Below are 20,980 nucleotides of genomic sequence, written 5' to 3'. Positions count from 1 at the left end.
AATTTTTTTTTTAAATATGAAATTTATTGTCAAATTGGAAGACAGTGTTTTTAACACTTAAGGGGCATCAAAAACTTGGGGCACCTCAGTGGCTCAGTGGTTGAGCGTCTGACTCTAGATTTCCGTTCAGGTCATGATCTCACAGCTCATGGGTTCCAGACCCACACTGAGCCCTACGTCAGGCTATGCAGAAACAGTATGGGGCCTGCTTGGAATTCTCTCACTCTTCCTCCCTCTCTGCCCCTCCCCTGCTAGCATGCACACTCTCCTTATTAAAATAAATACATAACCTTAAAAAGAAAGAATAACTGAGTGCTGAGTGCCTTTGGCTTTGATTGTCACCTGTATTGTCCAGGGTCCTCTAGTCTTCAAGGTTGATATGTTTGGCATTTAAGTCTTTTTCACTCCCATGTTTAGCTATTGGCTCATTTGGGCTTTCTTTCTATTCATTTTAATTTAGTCCCAGCTTGAATTATCATCTTTCTTCTTGGTTAGCTACTGCTTGCTGCTCTATCTGCTGTTCACCCTAGTTCCACCTTTTCCAAACTCAGAAAGATTTTTTAAAGGAATGTATGCTATCCCACCTCACCTGATTGCTTATATCCAGCTGTCCTGCTTCAAAAAGCACAAGAGACACACCATGTGTCACTAGAGTGAATGATGGTTACTGCCGTGCAAGTTCTCAGTGGTAACAATCCTAGTTGATTCCTCACCAGCATCTCTAAATCAAAATAGGAAACAATGGTTTTATGGTACAATATACTAGTTTAAACACATTGGTCTGCTCTTACTGCTTAAAGTCATAGGTTAGAAGAGGAGAGAACCATATATCTTTGGATCTGAACTGGCGCCCAAGACATGAGTTCCAGCATCTGTTAAATATTCCAGAGCTATTCTAGTCCTTAAAGTGATTCCTCACTGCTCATTTGAAAACAGATGTTAAGAAGGAAAAGGACATACTGAAAACCAAGCATGAACTAAAGACCTTCAGAAAATCGCTTTAATACTTGCTCAGTGGGAAGACTTGTTCTGTTGAATCCATACTTTATCAGAATGCCTTCTCAGAAGACATTAAAAAAAAAAAAAAAAAAAAAAGCCTTGTCAGCAGAAAGCATTTAGATCTAGTAAAGGCCCTTTGGAAGTGCCAAAGACGGTGTTTACTCCATGTTGCCATATCTTTTGTCCTTTTTTCACTGAAATTCAGGCAAAGTAGCATGGCAGGCAGAATGTGGTGGTATACTGGAAAGGTGATGGTGATGGACTGGACTAGACTAGGTGATGAAGTCAGAATTTAAGTCCAAGATCTGTTATTTGGAAAAGCCATTGCTCTCTCTAAATGTCAACATCTATTCAGGTAAGGAGGCAATAACATCTGTCTCACAGAATGTTGTGAAGATTAAATGAGACTTTTTTTATATTATTAATAGTATTATTGGGCATTATTGATTTTTTTTTATTTTTTTTATTATTTTTAAAAATTTTTTTCAATATATGAAGTTTATTGTCAAATTGGTTTCCATACAACACCCAGTGCTCATCCCAAAAGGTGCCCTCCTCAATACCCATCACCCACCTTCCCCTCCCTCCCACCCCCCATCAACCCTCAGTTTGTTCTCAGTTTTTAAGAGTCTCTTATGCTTTGGCTCTCTTCCACTCTAACCTCTTTTTTTTTCCTTCCCCTCCCCCATGGGTTTCTGTTAAGTTTCTCAGGATCCACATAAGAGTGAAACCATATGGTATCTTTCTCTGTATGGCTTATTTCACTTAGCATAACACTCTCCAGTTCCATCCATGTTGCTACAAAGGGCCATATTTCATTCTTTCTCATTGCCACGTAGTACTCCATTGTGTATATAAACCACAATTTCTTTATCCATTCATCAGTTGATGGACATTTAGGCTCTTTCCATAATTTGGCTATTGTTGAGAGTGCTGCTATAAACATTGGGGTTGTGGAGGTTCCTCAAAAAATTAAAAATAGACCTACCCTATTATTGATTTTTATTAGCAATTAATAATTTTGACATTATAGATCTGAATAATTAAGGTCTCCAAACCTTGTTTTCCACCAAACTGGATGTCTGATTTCCTTTACTTTTTTCTTTTTTCTAGAAATTCATAGTCTGCATGTTTTTCTGGGATGCAGTAGGTAGAGTGTGAAGAGCTCCAACATTGGAATATGAGAGATCTGAAGTCAAACTGTGATGAAGGCACTCTGCATTCATTTATTAGTGCCAATCAAGTCTTTGATGGCTGGCTTTCCTTTCATAATATGGGGCTAATGACACCTATTTTGCATAGTTGTGAACATGATTAGTGATGATGTATAAAGGAGCCTAGCATAGGGAATAGTTCACAGTAAACAACCATTATACTATATTTTTTGTTTTTTCATGACTTCCTATTATTATGGACAATATGGGTTTACCTTTGTTCAGAATTACTTTACAAGTCTTCAAGTATTGTGCTCAATGGGTAGTAAATGCTGACAAGATTACACCTTGAAAAAGAGGAGGCTTTAGACTTGATAAATCATTAAACGGTCATATGGGGGCTTCAAAAGTTATTTTCTCTTTAAATACCTTAACTGGACATTCTTTAGAAACTCAACTTCTTGAAGAATTAAACATTAATAAGACATGGTTACTGCCTTCAGGAAGCTTATATCCCTCTTGGAGGCATTTTTTTCACTAATATCTATGTCCAACCAAATGTTATCTTTGTATAGGGACTAGACTGTGAAGAAAAATAATGCTTTCAGAGATTAGACAGAAGTCTTTGAAGTCATCTTTCTGTCAAAGGGGATGGGTAATGGGGAGCTGGGTGGGGGGCAGAATTAAAATCTGTTAACTGTATTCTATGAGTCAGGCACAGCACCAGACAAGTTATATTCATTGTTTTAGTTAATCCCAAAACAATCCTATGAGAAGGGCTGCAAAATGTTGACTTTATATATGAAAACAACTGGTAATCTCACAGAGGTGAAACAACCTTATCTCTGGTCATACACCCAATGAGTGTTGGAAATGGGATTCCAATCATTAACAGGGGGAGGGGGTGCGAAAGTGGGTTTTGTTCAATTTCACAGAATTTTTTTTTAATCTGAGTGTCTCACCTTTTCCAAAAATGTCTTCTTTTCTCCCCTTGATTTTCTCCTTTCCTTTTCTGTTGGGCCCAACAATGAATTCAATTCTAGACTTTGGCACCCTCTGATCAGGGCTATAGCTATTCTTTCTGTGCACATAGCCCAGAGGGCTTGTCTTATTTTTTAACCTACACACTTAGAGCAAAAAGAACTGATAGCTATTTCAGATGTGCTTGTGTTTAGTATTTAAATAAAAGGAAATTCACCCAGCATTAATTTAATTGTAGAAATACAGAACAGAATATACCTCAATTAAGATATACAGCTCAATCATTTACACTTTTATTTAACAAATATTAGTGACTATTTCCCCCAGTAAGTCACAAAACTTTATAAAGCAGTTTTAGGTGATCAGTATAGTCAGCCACAAGGACCAAATTAACATGGCTTACCAGAAGGATTGTTTTTTCTTTTATGTATCAACCAATCTGAAGATGGATAATCCAGGATAGGTAAAGAAGAAGGGTGGAGGGGTGAAAGGACCAGGAGTCTGTTTTCCTTGCTCTGTGTGTGTGCATGCGTGTGTGTGGTGTACATATGTTGTATAGAATACTTAACATGGGGTTTACCCTCTTAGCTAGAGACCTACCATACCACTGAGTTTGTCTCTTTAAAAAAAAAAACATTCTGCAAAACCTAGCTAGCAACTTCACCATACATCTTAGCCAGAATCTATCACATGGTCACTCCTAGGAGCAGGAAGACCTGTGTTGTGGTTCAGAATGTAAAAATTAGAAGAAAAAATATTATCAGAAAGACATAAAAAGGTCTTTGTAGAATGTGAGGAATTTTAGCCTCCATAATAGAGAAAGCAAGGTGGAAAAGGGCTACAAATAGCTTGGAAGAAGCTATCAGCTCATCTACAATGTCAGACACAGGAAGCTACTGGTCTTCCCTGAGCCATGTTTGATGCCACAAAGGACATTCTGGTTCTACTATTTACTGTGAAACTGCGTTCAAGTTTCTTGACTTCTGTCGAGCTTAGCTTCCCTGTTTATAAAACACAAATAACTGAAGTGTTTACTTTAAAGTATTCTTGTGACTATTTTATACAACAGTGAATTTTTTTAAATTTCATTTCAGAATTTAACTGCACAGATATATAGGATTTTTTTAACCAAATATCACATTATATAGTCTGTGAACTTTTGTATTCTTTTTACTTAACATGACAATTACAGACATTACCTCATATCATGATTTTAATGGCTACATAGTGTTCTGATTATGAATTTGACATATTTCTAATTCCCAAACTATTGCCCCTGTGGAATGTTTCCATTTGTTTACCATTGTAAATAATGCTATAGTGAATATTTCTTAGATATAAATCTTTTTTTTTCTTATTTTTTTGACATAATATTTTTTATTTTTTTATTGAAAAAACTTTTTTTTAATTTACATTCTAGTTAGCATATAGTGCAACAATGATTTCAGGGGTAGATTCCTTAATGCCCTTTATCCATTTAGCCCATCCCCCCTTCCACAATCCCTACTGTAACCCTCTGTTTGTTCTCCATATTTAAGAGTCTCTTGTGTTTTGTCCCCCTCCATGTTTTTATGTTATTTTTGCTTCCCTTCCTTTATGTTCATCTGTTTTATACAACAGTGAATGTTAAGGGCTTAGTATTGTACCTGGCACACAGTAAACTTCAATAAATACGTGCAACTATAAAGATAATCATTGATATTATTGAGTATAATACTTCTACTTCTCCTTCACTAGAGAAGTGCATTATCTGCATATTGCCATTGGTTTTCTGCCTTTTTTTTCTTTCTTTCTTTTTTTTTTTGTATTAGGAATACCCAGCCTGAGCTTTGGATGTGTCCTCTGAGGAAGTACCCATGACACAGACCACACGGGACACCAACTCTGATATCAGGGAAAGGTTCCACAACAGTTGAGTGTGAACATGGGATCACTGAGCTCCTTGGCGCAGAGCTGCTAATGTCCCCTCTTGAGCTGACGGAGGCTGGTGCTGCCTTGAAGCATGCCATGCCAATTCACAGCAAGGTCTTTATTGTTGAAACTCTTGCATAATGACATCTTTATTCATGTGAAAATACAGGATGAATTTCAACTATATGATATTGTTTATGTTCATCAGAAATGTTATTTGTCTTTACAAAGTCTGGTTTCAATGAACCGGCTATGTAATGGATATTAAATAAACATGGAATTTTACACATTCATAATATTTGGTTTCTTGTTGTGATTTTGATGAACTACACTTTCAAGCACTGTCAGTTCATCCTTATTTACAAACGAAACATTTGCTTGTAGCAGAGTGATATAGTGACTTGCTTTATTTTAAGATAAGTCAACTTTTCTATTCAATGTTTAATGTGAAACTGACTCAAAAATGTTCTTTTAGGCCACATTTACATTTCTCACTGTATAACATGTATTATACTATTTTAACTTAATGCTGTGAGCTATATAAACCAAAGACATTCTAATTCTGTTTTTAATGTATTTTTTCCAAGATAAATAATTTATAATGTACTAATAAAACTAAGGAGCTCATATTAAAAGGCTTATATTCTATGACCTACTGAAATTGATCTATGGAAATTGACTCTCTTTAAAGTAATTTTATGAGGGGCGCCTGGGTGGCGCAAGTCGGTTAAGCGTCCGACTTCAGCCAGGTCACGATCTCGCGGTCCGTGAGTTCGAGCCCCGCGTCAGGCTCTGGGCTGATGGCTCAGAGCCTGGAGCCTGTTTCCGATTCTGTGTCTCCCTCTCTCTCTGCCCCTCCCCCGTTCATGCTCTGTCTCTCTCTGTCCCAAAAATAAATAAACGTTGAAAAAAAAATTAAAAAAAAAAATAAAGTAATTTTATGAAATTATTTTGTATAAAATTGACTTTCTTATATGAATTCTTGACAACAAATATAAAACAAAAAGAACTTGAAATTTCTCTCTCCATCCTTCCACATACTAAAGAGAAGTAATGAAATACCTTCTAACTTCATGATTTGGGATTTCTTAGAAAAAGAAAGCAGATGAATAGTAAACATTTTAGTTACGCATATCAGCTTCTGGTTGCTTCTTTAGAATAAAACTCCTTTTCAAAGTATACCTAGTCTTTTCACATCTTTAAAGTGATCAAGTTTTATTTGTGGATTTATTTGTAAAATGTTTTCATTTTGCCATCTAGGGGAAGAAATGTCTTTTTTTTTTAACCTGAAAATAAATAACCCTAAGCCCACGTTCCTTCATCCTGATAACCTCTGCTCATAACAGGCACCCTAGAAGCACTCATATGTATAACGTGAGGGAAGGACAGTTCTGAAAGGACAAATGAATATTCCAAACATCAAGGTTCCATTTACCTTGAAAGTGCTTATTTAAAATGGGTACTCATGGCATACCGTGCACAACTAACGTCATCATGTAGGCATGTATTTGACTCTGCCTTTATAGGGAGGCACCAGAAAGATACTGGAGAAGGGAAAGCTGACTAGCTTTTAGAGAGGGTTTCTAATAACAAGGTGATAGTGTCTTCATGCCTATTGTCTGGTCTTTAGTTTCGAAGGTTGGAGTGGCGGGGAGGAGGGAACTGAAGAAACGGAAAAGTAGAAATGAAGAGATGGACGAAGTCCATGGGAATTTTCATGACAGAATGCTTTACTATAAGCATACTTCAGAGCATCTAGCCCCAGCTTGCCGAGGCCAGAGAGATTATTTAGAACTTTAAATTCCATAAAAAATGCTTTTCTATGCCATTTTGTGGATCGGGCTACTCTTGTGGGTGACTAACCTCACCCATTCCTAGGATTCTTTCCTTTTGACTAGTTCCATTTTTCAGGCATTGACCTTTCCCTGACCTCAGCCCGAAACTCTGGGTCACCTTGCTAGAGCCTTGGTGTGGCGCTGAATAGAGGGCTTACCAGATTGTTGGCACCGGATAAGTGGTACTGAGCACAATCGTCCTCTTTCATGAGCTAGAGGGAAGTTGCCTTTTCTAGGGTTCAGAGAGCTGAGCTGACTTATGCCTCCTTTTCATTCTGTTGCCCAGTAATTTTCCCTCTGGCCAGATCTGCAAACTGGTTGCCTCGCAGGAAGGTGACATGCACCACTGATGCAAAAAGGGGGGAAAAAAAAGACTACTGGCATCAGGACAACATTCAACAGTACTTCAAAAGTTTCATTTTATGGTAAAATAGGTCAATTATTCGCTCCAAATAATTAAAAAGTTTAATGGCTTAAACTTAATCTCAGATATCTTTATGTTCCTATGTTGTTATTTAATTACACTCCTCTTCTGAGTGGAATCATTATCTGAACACCTGCTTTGCCAGTTTTCCCAAATTATCCTAGAGAAGAACCTTATCGTCTTGAAAAGAAAAACAACATGTATTTCCCAAGTTTTTAAACACTAAAAAAAAAAAAAAGTCTGATTATACCTCGGAGACTCTAAATAATCTCTACCATTGGCCTCCGTGTCACCACATAGTCATGGGTTCACCACATAGTCATGGGTCCACCAGCAGGCTGGTGATTTCTGATGTTCTAGACTGTTGTGCATCTTTTCTAGGAAAAAAACCAATGGGTCTCAAAGCCAAGATTCAAGGGCTACAGTGAATAGCAAATTCTTGCCTTATGTCACACGGTAAGGCAAGTGCAATGTACCAGCCTGTCTCTGTCAAATGAATCCTATGACAATATTGATAATTCCACAGGCTACCTCTCTATATTCCATATTTGCTCCCATTCTAAGAATGTAAGTGCCAAAAAAGGACCAAAAAATAAGAAAAAGAAACAGAAAAAGAAAAAAAAAAAAAAAGGATCTCAAAAGCTAATGGGAAACATCAAGCTAATCCCTTATCTTGCCATCCAACCTGTCCGTTCTTGGGAAAATAGGGCTTCAAATTATTTTTCAAATGAATAGACTCATGTCTTATATTTGGACATTTAGTCTTAAAGGGGGAAAAATGTGGAAGTTTTTAATACCATTTTGCTATGTAAAATACTCATGAATATTTCCACCATATTAGGTAATTCACTCTCAAATATACTTGTGATTCCGAGTGGCTTGGCCTCAGTGCCGCAGAACGCAACCATCAGTCACTGTTGGCTCCGCACAGGACGCATTGTGCCCTGTGAGCTCTAAAGCAATCAAACGAGTCTGCAAATGTTCTTCAAAGAATACATGTAGAATGTTACTTCGTTAAACATCTCCTTGGCATTCATTCTATTTTCCACTTTGAATTGCTGCATTTAGTTTTGTAATGACCTTCTATAGCAAGGAGGTTTTATTAACTCTTTGATCTTCCAGCTTTGGGATGAAAACAAAGAAAATATAAATGAGCACTTTGTACACTGTCTTCTAGAGGAGAGCAGAAGAAAAAAGGAAATATGTTTTCATCAAACAGATTGGTCTGTGTGGAGACTTTCAGCCCTTCCTGTTCTTTTCTTCCTTTAAGCAAAATGCTTATCAATGTTGTACATGTGTTTGTTTTAACGTCGTCTGTATAACTAGGTCTTTGTTTCTCTTCTCTCTAGCTCCTGTAGCCGAGGTTAGGGTCAGATATCTCTTTGTGGATTTTCTTTTTTAAGGCATTCTCCATCCTTGGTTTCCTCTAACTCTACGTGCAATTCTTGGGAAATTTGCCATCCTATTTGTGGGACACTGGCAGCCCTGCTCTGTTTCCAACTGTTCCTTTGTGTGCATCCATGTGAGTGGAGAAGGGGAGGGGATCCCTGGTCAGGTAGTTGCCCAATATTGCAATGTGAAAAAGACTCTGCATCCAAATCCTAGGTCTGTACTTCATTGTGACTATGTCTATGTATTCTGGAGCATAATCCCAAAATTTAGTTATCTTGCTCCTGAAGTCCTAACCTCAATATTATTAATATATAGATAAGACACTGCCTTTCACATTGACTGTTTTTATTTTTTATTATCCTTCATTTTGCTTCATCTTACATCCTCATTTGATTCTACCTTTTGAGACTTTATCACAACTTTGGAAGCAAAACTTTAGGTACGATATTATAAAATACCAGTATTTTATGTTAAAAAGTAAATCCAAAGCATGAAAATAGTTATCAGAACAAATCTTTTCCCAATATTATAATCAGCTACTTATTACATCATAAACACTTTCTTTAGCATCTTGAGATTTGAAACTCTTATTTGTTGTTAAATCTAAAGCATCCTGAACTGAGAGACTGGAGACTTTCTGGATTTCTCAATTTAGACTCTAGAATAACAGGTGGTTTCATTGTATGCGGATAATGTTGTCTGGTCCCCTTGCAGTGTCTTAGGTTCATTGGAAATGGAAACCTGTTGTTTACCTTGAAATGGATTCATTTCGTTTTGGCTAAGTTTTTCTTTTACTTAACTCATTTAACACTTACCATTTGTTGTGGTAGTGATGTGTTAAAAGTGTTCACCTATGTAATTTACCAGCCTTACTTCAGAGATGAAAAAACAATGAGTAACCGTTTACCTAGGTTCCCTGTCCAAGGAAAGGAGTCCCACCATTAGAACATCACTTTTTCATTCCTTTTCTTTCAAAGTTTTAATTTGCTTTTCTGGGTCAAAGAGTGGGAGGAAATGATCAACGACTGAAATGATCAATATTCAGCTTTTCATCCTTGGCATTTTCTCAATTGACAGTCCTGTCTCTTAAGAGAAGTTGCAACCAGCTTGGTAAACCCTTTCTACATCCTCAATTGTTGCCTTTGGGTGGTTTTTTCCTTCTGAGAACATTCCTTCCTCATCTTAGCAATTCTATATCATTTCACATTTCTTTGTCTAGTCATACTTAAAAAAAAATTTTAATGTTTATTTTTGAGAGAGACAGAGACAGAGAGAGTGAGTGGCAGAGAGAGATGGAGACGCAGAATCCAAAGCAGTCTCCAGGCTGTTAGTACAGAGCCCCATGTGGGGCTTGAACCCACCAGCCATGAGATCAGAACCTGAGCAGAAATCAAGAGTTAGACGCTCAACCCACTGAGCCACTCAGGCATCCCTGTCTAGTCATACTTTAAATTATAATTTCCCAGAGATGAAACCTTGTGTATATATTCTAGAATACAGTCTAAAAATATTTTCCAATAATATCAATAACTGTAAGTTGCTGAAAACCCTGAGACTGCTTCTGTTAGGACATTTGAAATTATAGATAAATAACTTACTTTGAAAGGGTACCAGTCTGGCAGTTGTGATCAGTCTAACAGTCTAATTTACATACACACTTGGAATATTTCTAAATATTTTATGGAAATACTTTTTAATCACAAAATAAATAACAGAGCAATCGGAATTTACATACATGCAATGCTTTAATCTTACGTACAAAAAAAGATGACAGGCAGAAAGAATAACAGAATTATTAAATGAAAATTTGATAAACATATACATTGAAGAAATGCTAAAATTTGACATTTTGAAATACTAATTGTTTTAAATGGTCCCAGAAAGACTGGAAAAGATTGATGGGAAAAAAATCAGGTTACTCACAAAATTCTTTTCTATTTTTACCTTTTGGTGGCCCATTAAAAAAAAGGGGGAGTTTAAACACCATATAACATTTACTCAGTGGCTAATAGCATTTTAAACCTGTTTGATATTTTACACTTCTTTCAAAAAAATCTTAAAATATGTAATCATAGAATAATATTGTGGAGGGTGTACATAGGGTGTACTATTAAACAGCTGAAGAGAAAATGCTTTATAGCAGACAATTATTTATTTAGATTTTTTCAGCCATGTTACTAGATCAAAGAGTAAATTTGTTTTTCTACTTTGCCAAATGATGGGAGAAAAAGAATGTAAGGATCAAGGGCTCTTGTGAAAAGTCTGATTGCCTTGGTGCTTTAGAGAAAAAATCTTAAGGAGCTCTTGGTTAAAAATGGTGAATTAATTACATGCACTCATCTCTTCTCCTTCTACAACCTCTGCCAAAATGATAGCAAAAGAAAAACAAAGGTATCTGCCTACAAGAAAAGGATAAAGAAAAAAAACAGAGGACATGGGATTTCAACAACTATTTAGAAAAGAAGCAGGTAGAGAAGTATAGGCAGATCAGAGGGACAAAGCCAGGAGGTTGGGTCAAAAAGTCCTGAAGGGCTGAATATAGAAGCAAGGATGAAGTGCAGGGCTAAAAACCAGAGGAGGGGTAGAAAGTTTGACTATAGACAAGATGAACCCCCCTCCCACCCCCGCCTACACAAACACATATATATACACACAATACACGCACACAACACACATACTACCCTGTAGGAAAGAGGGGATTATTCTCCAAAGAAAATGGACTATACTGGCCACTAGTTTTAAGGATCTCAGGCATAGCAGAGGCTGAGGCTAAAACACAGGACTAAAATAAATGAAAGTTTAGTACTAAATTGTAAAACCTCCATCCCCTTCTCTGGCTCTGCTTTCAAAATGTTGACAGCAAGGAACAGGCCTTTCTAGGTAGGAGACTTCGACACCTCTCTGAAAAAATTGAAAGGACCCCAAGGAAAGACTCATACAAATTGAAATCTGGGGTTCACCTAGGAAAATGCTGCCTTACTAGTCAATCTCCCTACAGTGAACTTTATCGTCCGCAAACTCTGACCGTGCTCTGAGCTTTCATTCAGCTTAAGTCTCATTCTTAAAATATGATTGGTAACTAAGAATTACCAGACACAGAAGAAAAGTCTTCAACATGACAGATGAGGACAAAAAAATCTAAACTCAGAGGGAAAGACAGTGACCCAAAGAATAGAGAAAAAATTCAAAATTATCTATAGTTCTATACCTTCAGATATATGAGAAAATAATGCATCCAAAAAACAAGAACAGAATGTTATTTAAAAAGGAACAGGGGCACCTGGGTGCCTTAGTTGGTTAAGTGCCCAACTTTTGATTTCGGCTCAGGTTATGATCTCACAGTTCATGAGTTCGAGCCCCGAATCAGGCTCTGTAGTGACAGTGCAGAGCATGCTTAGGATTCTCTCTCTTCCAATCTTTCTGCCATTCCCCCTCATGCTTGCCGCCCCCTCTCTCTCAAAATAAATAAACTTAAAAAAAAAAAAAAACTTAAAAAAAAAAGAATTAGCATCTATCTCAATATAATGAACATACAAAGAAAATACATTTCTCTTGTAATTGTATTCATGAGCTAATGGTAAATATCCTGTGTGGCCAGGGTTATGATTCTCTCACAAATTTTGCAATGGAAGAAAAAAGTCCACAACTTAAAATGAAGGGACTTCAAAGAGATGAGAAATGGCCAAGCTCACTATGTGCCAAACTCAGTACAGTCCAGACTTCACACAATTTCCCATAAATTCAAGGACTCCAGACTGATCCAAGTCACTCATAGTACTGAGCATTCTAGGAATGGTAGCGAATTAATCAAAGAGACTATTACAGGGATTGGGTCAACTTCAGGGTCTTAGAACCACCCAGGATCATTAATGAGATACTAAAATTCTAGGGCTTCATACATTCATCCATTCACTCCTTGATTCTTCAAACATTTAGTTACTATCATTCTTTCCTCTTCTCTGTGCTCTAAAACATTTGTCTTTAATACAAAATAACAAATAAAATTAATTATCCTTTTATTACAATAAAGTTTATTGTAACCTTTTTTGTTCCTTCTATATTCTCACCACTGCATTTTATTCCCAGCTTACCCACTCCCACCTTTGCCAGAAAAAAAGTCACATTGTAAGTCTGTCTCATACAGCACTGTGTATATAGTGGTTTATTATAGTACTGTATATTCATGTCAGTAATACTTGATATTAATTTGAATACATATGGTGGCATGTGTGCTGTTGGCCAAATATTCTTCCTGTGCACACAGCAGAATTATATTTCCTTTTCCTCTTTGAAGTTAGCTATGCCCAATGGAATTTGAGCAAAAGTGAGTATAAATTGCTATAGCTTTTTCTCTTTGCCATGGTGACTGGAAATGTTCCAAGAGCTTTTATCTTAGACTTAAGTGAGGATGATACAGAGTAAACTTCCAAGTAAACCCATGGATAAGTAGAGTGAGCAAGAAATAATCTTTGTTTTATAAAATCTCTGAGATTTGAGGATTATTTACATTACAGCAAAATCCATGTTTCCTGATTGATACAAATATAATATAAATATATTCAGTTTTTTCCTCATAGCCAGTAAGCCAATATATATGATGGGTATCATTCTAAGCTTTCAGTTGGTGAGCATTCATATACCATTTTGTGTTTTGCCTTAATGGTACTTCCCTCTGTTGTTGTTTAGTTACTCCATTAATTTAGTTCTGGTGAATAATTTTGGCCCATACTGATGATCAAATGTTGCAAATGGTTGTTCTGGAGCTTTCACCTAAAGTTCCTTCCTTTCTTCAAAGAAATAGAGGAAATAGAGGCTGAAGGCCAACAGGGAATTAGAAATTGGTGGAAGACATCTGACATTATAAAACCCAAGCAACATTGCAAGCTGGCAGATGTTACTAATAGTATAAAAAGTAGCTTCAAGAAACCATGGCCTTCATAACATGACATAATTAAGGTGTTCTGAAGAAAGAGAATATTAGTTTTCTCTTGCTGTGTAACAAATCTCCCCAAACTTAGCAGAAATTCAGAAGTGGTTTAGATGGTGGTTACGGCTCAAAGTTTTTCTTTTCTTTTTTTTTTTTTTAAATTTTTTTTTTCTTTTTTTTAACGTTTATTTATTTTGAGACAGAGAGAGACAGAGCATGAATGGGGGAGGGGCAGAGAGAGAGGGAGACACAGAATCGGAAACAGGCTCCAGGCTCTGAGCCATCAGCCCAGAGCCCGACGCGGGGCTCGAACTCACGGACCGTGAGATCGTGACCTGGCTGAAGTTGGATGCTTAACCGACTGCGCCACCCAGGCGCCCCTACGGCTCAAAGTTTTTCAAGTCTGAAGAGCTCTCTGGCATAACAGTCTCATCATAGGGCTTCTTGAGTGACCTCACATTGTAACAGCCAACTTTTCCCAGAGCAAGTGATACAAGAGAACAGGATAGAAGCTTTAATGTTGTTTCTACACTTAGAAGTTATACCCTGTCATTTTCACAATATCCGGTTTGCTACACAGCCAACTCCATTCAGTATGGGATGAATCAACAGAAGGGTGTCAATACCCAAAGACAAGGATCACTGGAGGCCATCGTGGGGGCTGGCTGCTACAGTGGAAGAACCATCGTTAAAGAGGAACACAGCAACTGCATTGCATCTTGGCAAAGGGATTCTGCTACGACGGACTTGTTGTTTGTTTATTTAGTGTTCCCATTCTAGAAAAACAATCTATCCCATGCCATCTGCATTTACCCAATGGGATGTAATAAGTAAACATGTTTCAATAATATGAAAAATGATTGATTGAGACTCCTCATGAGCTACTGGCTTAAAAAGATATTTTACCCCAATATTCCATAGTGTTTTCTCATCATTTGTGTAAAATTGTAAATAATTAAAAAGATTGAACTTTTGGTCTCTCAGCTAAGTCTTTCTTTGTGAAAAATACTATTTTTCTATTATGTAAATATCAAGATATGTTAACCAAGTTAAATTATATTTTTTCTAATAGTAAAATCTGAAAAAATAAAGAATAATTATAACATATAGCATTTACTGCCAGCTGCAACTGTACTTTTGGAATAATTATTTCCTCAGATTATTCAGCAATGATTGATAATCACCATTTTGATTTCTCTTCTTTTCTAATGTCTTTAAAATTGGAAATATTATTTGAATTTCATTATAATGCCAAATTCATTATATACTTTAAGAATTCCTGTTTGAAATTTTATTATTGCATAAAAAGATGAATATAATGAAATATTTCATTTGCAAATTTTTAGTGAAGACATTACTTCCACCTTTTTTTTGAAATTTTAAAATTTATGTTCATTTCTTTTTTTACATATAAAAAGCAGCAGAAAACATCTAGCATGATGGTGACAAGACCATGACCATCTAAATGGCACCGACATTCTTTTCTTCTCAAACAAAAATGTCCTCTGTTGACTTCCCTAGTTTACTGAGGGGTCTCATCTGAAAAGTTCTTTTCTAGCTTGGTTTCTTTGTAATCTGGAATGTATTTCCCATAGAAATAGTGTTAAGTATAGTAATGAAGTAAACAAATTAGTCCTCAGAAGCCCTCTTCACCAGAGAATTCCTCAATTTAGTATTCTCCACCTAGAGAATCTAATCCCCTTGTATGGAAAAGCCTAAAGACAGGGGGCTTATTGGAAGGATGTACTACAGCTTCTGTGGTTTAGAGGAAAAAATAGTGGTCATAAGCTTCTTTCATTTTCTTCCTGGTGACCTACACACGTCTTTTTTTTTTCCCTACTATTATTTCCTCTGCTTCCATTCAGCGTTTATGTCCTTCCTTGGTTCACAACAGACACAGAACTTTCCTCTTAGAAAACCACCATCACCACCACCACCACAACAAATAGCCAACACTTACTGAGTGCTACTACAAAGTAGATGCTGGTCCAAGCATCCTGTGTGTATTCTCACGTCATCTTCACGACAACTCAGGTGGAAGGCATTCTTATTATTCCCCTTTACAGTTGAGATAACTTAGGAATACAGAAGTTGAATAACCTGTTTAGAACCATGCAGTTAGGAGATGGGATAAGAATTTAAACTTAAACAGTTTGTGGATTTCACCTCTTATTACCGTGAGAAGATAGAAAACAGACACACACACACACACACACACACGATTTTTTCTCTACTAAAACTGAAAACAAATGGAAATAAAACAATACTTAACTTATGATTTTAATTAAGCAGCAGTGGGAAAAGCAAGGTCTCGGAAATCAGTGATAACTTATACATGTCATCTCCATTTCAAGGGAAAAACCTGGCTTTTTTTTTTTTTAATTTTTTTTCAACGTTTATTTATTTTTGGGACAGAGAGAGACAGAGCATGAACGGGGGAGGGGCAGAGAGAGAGGGAGACACAGAATCGGAAACAGGCTCCGGGCTCTGAGCCATCAACCCAGAGCCTGACGCGGGGCTCGAACTCACGGACCGCGAGACCGTGACCTGGCTGAAGTCGGACGCTTAACCGACTGTGCCACCCAGGCGCCCCAAAACCTGGCTTTTTGAAACCGAGGCAGTAGCTCTGAGTAAACAAGTTAAAAATAAGTACACTCTGACAGTGGGTTCTGGCCTGGGCATGGAAGGCACAGCAATTTGTTGGAAAGATCTGAAGGGAGCACACCTTCCTTCTCCCATTGTGGGACCATCTGGTCCTCACAAACCTTACCCTGAAGTAGCCTTCAAATATCACTGGAGAGGATGATACGGAGGCTTTTGGGTTCTGAGTTTGCCAGATTGGGAGGGAGCCCAGTGTCAGGATGCACTTAGGTTGGCAGGATGAAGAGCAAAGAAGAGGTTAAGAAGAGAGAGAAACACCAGGGAATGCATTTTGCTTCTGTCCTTTCAAAAAATAAACAACATGTAGAAAGTGAAATTTGCAGGCATAATATTTTAATAGACTGTAACTCCAAAAATTCCTAAGTTCATTTAGTGGTAATGTATTATTTCACTTCTTTAATCCATTGCTGATATCTGGGAACAGAATCAAACATCACAGACACCTCTTGAGCAAGTCATGAGTGGCTGTGAGACTAAGCTGTTCTCAGTCCCAGAAATTAGAAATCCTTTTCCATTGTGCATTTTTATATCCTTGCCAGGAAAACAGATACTTTCCCAGCTAGAAGCTGAACAAGGTCACCTTGGCCCAGGTCATCAGAAACTAAAACAGTAACAGACACTTGTCTACAGGAAGATGACAATATTGTTATTAAAAATTTCTGACATTTTTTAAAAAAGACATAGTAACATGTGGAGATTTGATTAATATCTAACAAATATGAGATGGCAATTTAGTTTATTAGTGCCAGCTAAGTACTTTTGTTGTATTAATGTTTATTTATTTTTGAGAGACAAAGCATGAGCAGGGGAGGGGCAGAGCAAGAGGGAGACACAGAAATCAAAGCAGGCTCCAGGCTCTGAGCCGTCAGCACAGAGCCTGACGCGGGGCTCGAACTCACAGACCATGAAATCACGACCTGAGCCAAAGTCGGATGCTTAACCGACCAGCCGCCCAGGTGCCCCATATTGTTCTTTAAAAAAGGAGAAATGAATGAGGAAATAAATAATCAGTCCAACAGTCAAGTAGTCATTTGACTTTCTCTAGCTAGATAGAAAAGGAGAAGTTGCAATTGGAAGTAAAATCCAGATGGCAGTTGTTGGGGCACAGATAGGGACTGGGCATGCTGTCATGGAAGGAGGTGTTGAGGTGGCCATTGCAGGGGAAGTAAGACATCTCTGATGAAGGTGAAAATTTTCATCAATTCAAACATTGTAGTGACAGCCTGGAATTTGGAGATTCATTGTTGATTCTGAAATGAACAGCTTTGGGACCTTGAGAAAATTAGTTTTCTTCTTTGGGTCTTGGTTTCTTCTATAAAATCAAGGAGTTGGGGGAAAAAAAATCAACAACATTCCCTAGAGTGTATGCTTTCAAATAGCAGCTCTTTGGGATATAAATATACACAATAAAAAAAGCCTGAGGTTCAGTCAAATTATGTAGTGGTTAGGGCTTCTTAAGTTGCAAGTGACAAAATACCTGACTCAAGGTGGATTGAAGGGGAAATGGGAGTTATCCTCTCAACAGTTGAAGAAGTTTAGGCACAGAGCTGGCCTTTGGCATAGCTGATTCTTTGGTTTGAGTAATATCATTAGGACTTGTGCCACAGGCTGAATAATGATCCCACAAAGATGCCCATGCCCTAATCACTGGAAATTATGACTAAGTGACCTTACATGGCAAAAGAGACTGTGCAGATGTGATTAAGGTTTGCAATGGGGAGATTATCCTGGGACCAATCTTACCACATGAGTCCCTAAAAGTGGCAGAGAAGAAAGGTGACATGGGAAACACTTAACCTGCTGTTGCTGGTTTTGAAGATGGAGAAAGGGGACCACAGCCAAGTACTGGGCCTCTACAAGTTGAAAATGGCCCTTGTCTCAACAGTCATAAAGAAAATGAAGGCTAAACAGGGGAAGAGAAAGTACATTCTAGGGTCTCAGCTCAGGGCTCTTATCAGGCAACTTTAAACTCGCAGAAAGAAGGATTTTCAGTGAGGGGAACAGATGAATTCGGGGAGACGGGCTGGAAGAACAAATAGAAAGATGACAAAAGGGGAAGGAATTGTGATGGAATATGGTCTGTGGCTTGTATTGCTAATGAAACCTAGCTTAGCTGTTTATTCTGTTTATTCTTATTCTTGGAGTGCCCCACATGGTTTTCAAAGTTGTTTCATATTGCATTTGATTCTAAAAACGCCTTGAGAGATAGGTAATGCAGGTTTCTTATTCCTCTCCCACACATGAGGAAACTAATATGCAAAAAGCTCAATTCTAAGTGTTAGAGCCAGAGAATATGGAATGTGATGGGCCAAGGAGGGTTCCTGCCTGTAAATTCAGGTGCCCATCCTAGCAATATCACCTAGGAATGAGTTACATCCAACCACTGAGCCTCTGCTTGCCCAACTGTCAAATGGAGCACATGATATCTGCCTGCCTCATCATGAGGATGAACCAGGACGAAATGCACCAACACCTAGGATTACAGCAGAGGACAAACAACATACATACACTCCCTTTACTCTCTTCTCCACCTACAACCCATGTTCAGATTATCCGACTCCACACTGATAATTCTAAACTACATGGCTGCTATGGTCATTCACACATTTATTCATTTTCATATCTATGTAAACTTTGGTTTAATGAGAATCTAAGAGAGTTACTCATTAGCAGTTAAGTTCCTTACTTTTTTTCATACAAAATCCCTCCAATTATGTCATTACACTTTTGGAATACTTCTTGTTAAAAATTACCAATATTGCTTCCGGTATATGTACTAAGAGGGCTAATAGACTTTTGTGGTTTTCAGAGAAGAGGGAACAAAGAATGCATTACTTTTGTGTTACACTACAGTACTATCAAGAACTAAGAATTGTTTCAGATTTTATAGCTAGTATTTTATTGTGCATCACATGCGATTCTATTTATGTGATTACAGCATAAAGATTGGGAACAGGCTTGGAAAAAAGATTACTGTGCATATAATCTAAGAAATTATTATAATTTAAACATTTTTGCAAAATCGGGGATGCCTGGTGGCTCAGTCGGTTAAGCCTGGGACTCTTATTCTTGGTTCAGGTCATGATCTCGCAGTTCATGAGTTCAAACCCTGCATGGGGCTCTGTGCTGACAGCACAGAGCCTGTTTGGAATTGTATCTCTCTCCTCTCTCTCTCTCTCTCTCTCTCTCTGTCCCTCCTCAGCTCTTTCTCAAGATAAATAAATATTTCTTTTTTTTGCAAAATCAATGAGTTTAATAACTTTACCATGACATATATATAAATTTATATACGTATACATATGTGCTGATCAGGTGTTTGAGTGTCTTATTAGAATACCAGAAATATTGCTTATGAAGATATATTTCTGGTAGCAAAATATATAGGATTTTTAAATTGATACTAGCACCATAACTCCAAATTGAGAGTAAACACAACAGGAATATTTTTTAATATTTTTCATATTGTAGTGCTGCAGACATCATTATCTGCTGGTCATGTTAATCTCAAAGTGCACAGTCTATTTGTATGATCTGTATAATGTGCACAAAGTGTTCAAAGATGTGATAATGTACAGCTTTGGGTATTTACTATCAGATCATCGTTAATGTGCATCTGCTTTAAAGAATCTGATCTGAAAACAATATGTACCTTTTTTACAATATTGTGTCACACAGTGTGCTGGAGTGGCTATAGAGAATTTTGTCTGCATTTCTGGGTCTATGTAAAAACTCACTTGAAGCTAACCAATAAAAAAAAAAAAGAAAATTTGTAAACAGCTGGTTTATATAGATTTTTCAAAAGGCTTATGTTCTGATCCAGAAGATGTGTGGAATTTGTATTAGGTTTGGGGAAAGAAAAATGGAAGTTACTACAGCTGTGAGTCAAGAAAGTAATTCTAGGGAAAAGAAATAATATTTCCTTTCTTAAAAGATAGCAACAAAATATGTTCTTGGTTTGGATGAGTTTCTTGATTTTATGTTACTGGCTGGGAAACATACCTGCCTGGAAGAGCAATATCATCTAATATGAAATTATTAACCTATTTCATAACTCTAATACAGGAACATCCTCCCCACTCATAATGTTTAGTTTATAAAGTGACCTCAGTGGAACTCATCAAGGAAGTAAAGAAAGGTTTTACAGATTTGCAAAAATTCTTAGCGTGTGTTTGTTAGTTCATATAGTATAATGTCCATGAAGACTGCATAGTAAAGTGAAGCCTTGTTTTGGGGGGATAAGAAAAGCATAGCACATAATTTTGCATAAAATAAACTCATTAGAAAGAATCTTGTTTGTTAACAAATTTAGTTATTCCATGTTAAAACCAGTTTACCAGTGTTGTCACTGTATTTCAGAAAATGTATTTACTTGGGTCTTATCTTTATTCCTTAAACCCACATTTGAATAGAGCTCTACTATATCATTACATTAAGCCACCATTTACAGATGTTGTAGGTAAGCATTCTCTATTCCTTTTCCTGGTCAAAATTTTCCAAAGGCTTCATTTTTACTAAACATTGCAATATATTTTAAAATATATGACTGGATACAAGAATAGCTTCAAAATATGGTTCCTATTACTTCCCTCTGTTACTAGGAGATCATATGGATTTATAACTTTTTGCCAATTTAACTATAACTGAAAGCCCCAACTACAGTGTTTCCGTATTCAACAGACTGCTAATGAAGATTCTG

At 37.1% G+C, this 20,980-nt stretch overlaps 1 long non-coding RNA gene across 1 annotated transcript in view; it reads left to right on the top strand.

Annotated features, from left to right (window-relative positions):
• The window catches only part of LOC147584297 (uncharacterized), a 39,379-nt gene extending 34,038 nt beyond the window's left edge, over nt 1-5,341 (top strand). Inside the window, exon 3 of the long non-coding RNA XR_015248179.1 lies at nt 4,946-5,341. This is a non-coding gene — a long non-coding RNA (uncharacterized LOC147584297). The remainder of the gene's footprint in view (nt 1-4,945) is intronic.
• Nucleotides 5,342-20,980: the final 15,639 nt, after the last annotated feature.

Source organism: Puma concolor, chromosome A1, assembly GCF_028749965.1.
Source record: "Puma concolor isolate L17-30 chromosome A1, mPumCon1.1.hap2, whole genome shotgun sequence".
NCBI classification, from domain to species: domain Eukaryota; kingdom Metazoa; phylum Chordata; class Mammalia; order Carnivora; family Felidae; genus Puma; species Puma concolor.
Note: the sequence above shows the minus strand (reverse complement) of the source record. Positions and strands in the feature narration are given on the sequence as shown.